Source organism: Dipodomys spectabilis, unplaced genomic scaffold (assembly GCF_019054845.1).
Source record: "Dipodomys spectabilis isolate Male_0828 unplaced genomic scaffold, ASM1905484v1 ptg000436l, whole genome shotgun sequence".
In the NCBI taxonomy this organism is placed as follows: Eukaryota; Metazoa; Chordata; class Mammalia; order Rodentia; family Heteromyidae; genus Dipodomys; species Dipodomys spectabilis.
The window spans coordinates 9,528,352-9,533,167 of record NW_024871113.1 but is presented as its reverse complement, the minus strand read 5'-3'; the positions used below and the strand labels follow the sequence as shown (position 1 = coordinate 9,533,167).

General features: G+C 38.9%; 1 pseudogene; it reads right to left on the bottom strand.

Annotated features, from left to right (window-relative positions):
* Window positions 1-3,296: 3,296 nt before the first annotated feature.
* Window positions 3,297-3,840, bottom strand: LOC122097859 (annotated as a pseudogene).
* Between the last annotated feature and the right edge of the window lie 976 nt (window positions 3,841-4,816).

Sequence of the window (4,816 nt, the reverse complement as noted above, 5' to 3'; positions counted from 1 at the left end):
ACTGCCTATAAAGGGGTCAAGATTGTGGGCTTACTCCTTTGCTTTCTCTTGTGCATGTGAACACTGTCATATCTTCTTCCACCACCACAACATTCTGTAGCAACAAGGCCTAAGCTGATCAGACATGGACACTTAGCTGCCACTTAGGAAACAAATCATTTTTCTTCCTTATAAATTATTCCTCTCCAATGTGTTGTTATAGCAATATAACAACCTAAGACATTCCTCCTGAAAGTCTATTAGCCAGGCTGGTTGTCTTTGACTGGCCCCTAGAAATTAGGATTTCAAGAATGGCCCCACCAACTTCCAACAGGTGAAAGTATTTTAGTGTGCTTGAACCACTTAGATAAAAGTATTTTTTCTTAATCTTTAAGTTGTTGTACAAAGGGTATCAATTAAAAATATTAATCTCAGGGAGGTACAGCCTGGCTTACTCTCGATTTAGCCTCATATACTTTTGTACTGTGCTGATTTTGTTTTATATTGTTTTTTTCTGTTTTTGATTATTATATATCTAGGCTGAATAATTCTGAGTCCTTCTAGTGAATCTCTAAGTCTTCACTGGGGGATCTTGACCATTGGACAGTACCTATACATATGTACTGCGTGTATAGTCTGCTTACTCACAACTGGAGGATCAAAAACTAGATACTACACTAGATATTTTATTTACCACTGTTGTATCTTTTTCTTGTTTGTTAGTACTGGGGCTTGAAATCGGGGTTCACGTTTTCTAGTCAGGAACTCTATCACTTAGTCATTTCTCCACAGTCCTTTTTTGACAAGATATTTTTAAGATATAGTCTTGTTTCCTACCCACGTATACAATATACCACAATTTGCCTATTAGGGTTCCTGTAACAGCTGGGAAGACAGGTACATGCTACCACACCCAACTTCTTTCCACTGAGATGCAGTCTCATGAATTTTTGCCCAGGCTGGCCTCCCAGGTAGCTAAGGTCACATAGGCATGAACAACCAGATCCTGGCTGGTATGTCTCTAAATAAATCGGGTTCTCTCTGATGTAGACATAGAATTCCATTTTGTATATATACCACATTTTCTTGATCCATTCATCTACTGAGGGGCATCTGGGTTGGTTCCATATCTTAGCTATGGTAAATAATGCTGCAATAAACATAGTTGTGCTGGTAGCTTTAGTGTGGTCTTGTTTGTAAACATTTGGGTAAATGCCCAAAAGTGAGATTGCTGGGTCATAGGGGAGCTCTATGTGAACTCTTTTGAGGAATCTCCATACTACTTTCCAAAGTGGTTGAACAAGTTTACACTCTCACCAACAATGAAGTAAGGTTCCCTTCTGTCCACATCCCCTCCAGCATCTGTTGTTATAAGAGTTCTTGATTTTTGCCATTCTAACTGGGGTGAGAATGACATTGCCCCATTTGTTAGGAAATGGAAAGACTTGGAAAAAATTATATTAAGTGAAGTAAGCCAAGCCCAAAGAAACATAGGTCCCATGGTTTCCCTTATTTGCAATATCTAGTATATGTATGAGTCAAGCAGAAAAGGTCAGATAAGGTGATGTTAGGGAAATGAACCCTTAGATATGTATTCAAATGTTTTTTTTCTTTCATGCATTTGTTTCTAATGCATTTATAAGATTATTTCTTTGTTGCTTTGTATGTCCCTCCCCCACAGTATAACCCCTGCTTTCACTGTATTTGATGTCGGTATAATTTGTGGAGGGGAAAGGGAAAAACAAGTCGTTTAAATAAGGACAGGTGGACCTGTTGCAACAATGAGAAGTACAAGTTGTCATGTAGAAAACGAACTTTACAACTTTGGTGGGGGGGAGGAGGATTGGATGGGGCAGGGGAGGCTGGGAAGGGATGTGAAGGGGAAACAAAGGAGGAGGCTACAATGCTTGATAAGAAATGTACTCATTATCTTGCCCATGTAATTGTAACCCCTCTGTACAGTATGTTCACAATAAAAAATAATAAATAAATAAATAAAAATAAAAATAAAAAAATCGGGTTCTCCTGTATTCAAAACATTTTCATGCAAGAAAAAGATGTTTGGGAAATATGCCAATATTCAAGGGCTCATTTTATAAAAGTGACTATGTTACAGATGAGCAGTTGGAGGTAAGTTCTCAACAAAATGAATCTATAAAAGAGGAATGGTCGCAGTCCTCCATAATCTGCACTTTTCAGTCCACAGGATACCTTTCCAGACTCTAATTCACTAACATGAGGTTATAGAAACACTAAGTATGTGTCTTGTGAGCTTTGCCAAGCTAGACTAGAGATTAGATGAGAGCTCTTCTGTAAGAATCTCAAAGTAGTTATGCTACCTCTTAACTTCACATGTGAATACTACCTCTTACCCCTAAGTACTTAGGTAAGCACAAAGCTTTCATTCATTACACAGGCTTCCTTTAAGCCCTTTTTTTATTATTCCTCTTATCTCCAATGACCATGAACTTCACATATTTAAATATTTAAAAAATATTTTTAAAGGAAGTTAAAGTATTTCAGAATACTTTACAAATGTAGTTTGGGGATTTTTTTCTTTTTCCATCATTCCATTGGAGTAAATAAAGACTAAAATATTGAAAAAAAGTACACAAAAATCCTGGTGAGCTGAAAATATCCAGAAAAATTAAAAAATAAAGACAGGTCCATCAATTCAGCTTATATGCATTCCAAAATGTCACAAAAGTGATGACACAAAATTGTGTGATTCTGTTGGAAAAACCAGGGAGGGTATTACCACCAGACTGGAGTTACACAGTTTAGTGCAGATTGTTGGAGTGGACAGTAGAGAATGCTCTGCATGGCACAGAGAAGAGGTAGGGGAGTGTTCTGTAGAGATGTTGTTTGAGGATCTTGCAAGCTAATGGGATATCAGTGGTCCACATATGATCTTACCTTTCTCCCACTGTCCCACAATAACCAAGTTCACAAGGCTGGCTTCTCCATGCCAGTAGAAGGTGGTCATTGATTGCACAGAGACTCACCCTCTGGTTCAAATAAGTATCTTTAACAAAATGCTACACTCATAAGAAAAGTTAGTATCCAAAGTAATTCACAAAAAGGTTTTTAATTCTTTTGTTACACATCAAAAATGGTCACAACTTACATTTTATTTTTTTTATTTTGTATTTTTTATTTTTTGGTTATAAAGCAAGTTTATTTCTGCAGAGAGGAGGTGTCTTATGTTTATGCACAGAGAAGTAAAAGGAACCCTCGGTATTCACCTCTTTTTCCTCCACCCTTCCAGAACTCAGTCCGTAAATTCTCAGCAGCATCACACAATGCTTCAGGAATCTTTACTGGGGACCAAAGATGTTGGGGTCATGTCACTAGTTGTTCAAAGTTACTCAGGCTCCAGGGTGGAGGTGACAGATTTTCAGGACTAAGAGATGACCTGTTCTCAGAGGGGGGTTGGTTGAAGGTGAGCAAGAGATCAGTTTGGGGCAGCTGAAGCAAAGCCTGATGTAGTGTCACATCCTTTGCTACCTGCTGGCTCCCTTTAGTTATTTGCTGTTTCCCAGCGAGGAGCCAGGCTTCTTGGCAGCAGCCCCTCAGGGTCAAGTTCTCCAAAGTGAGGGGTTGCACCCACTCCACCTGCTGGATCCTAGTGCCCTGCACCCAGCCGATGTCCTCAAAATGGTATCGCGCAGCCGCTTTGCCCCGCACATGGGCCTGCAGCTCCAGAAGTTCCACGATCAGGCTCTGGTTGGTCTCTGGGTGGCAGAGCACTTCTTGGTTGTCCTGAACCAGTCGAAGGTCGCTTCCATCAATAGCCCCTGGAGGAAGGATGACTGAGAAGGCGCCCCCAAACAATGGGATGTCTCTTCTGGGTTCCATGGTCCCGGGATTAAGGTATGGAGACTAAAAGGTTTCTAAAGAAACCCATATGGGGCTTCGTGGTATCTCCCACCCGCACCCCCAGGGTTTCGAAGCCACCACCAGGTATTACAATTTACATTTTATAGAGTTGACTTCACAATGTAAATAAGGAAAGCCCTGCTTTACAGAAGTTTTTCCAGAGTTATTTTTAAAGAACATGTATACGTAAAAATTCACTCTAAATTAATTTCTTTTTTTAATAAAAAAAATTGTATTTACTTAGAAGCATTCAGAATGTCAACAAAACAGCTGCAACTTTTTTTTTTGCAATTACAGAGTGGTATTCAGTTAACAGAACAATTATTTCGTATAAGCTGCGTTAGACAACTGAAGATGAAAAAACTACCATCCCCATATATAACTAATTTGTGCTGTGCACCAACAAGAACCTGCTTTAAATTTCCATGCCAATTTACAACCCCATACTGTACCAGGCAAGGTTAGTGGCTATTGAAAATACCACCAGGACAGGGTTTCTAAATTAATTTCTTAATCCCAAACCATGGTAATAAGTATTAGTGGCCCGATTTCAATTTTATTTTTCATATTGTCCAATGGAAATAGCTTTACACATGTAAGATCTCAAGGATCCACAAACTATATCAGTATTTACCCAAATGATCACAAACAAGGCCATGCTAAAGCTACCAGCACAACTATATTTATCACAGCATTATTCACCATGGCTAAGATATGGAACCAATCCAGATGCCTGTCAGTAGATGAATAGATCAAGAAAATGTGATAGATAGATATATAGATAGATAGATAGATAGACAGACAGACAGACAGACGACAGACAAACGCAGTGGAATTCTATACCTCTATCAGAAAGAATGACATTGCTCCATTTGTTAGGAAATGTAAAGACTTGGAAAAAATTATATTAAGTGAAGTAAGCCAGATCCAAAGAAACTTAGGCCCCATGATTACCCTG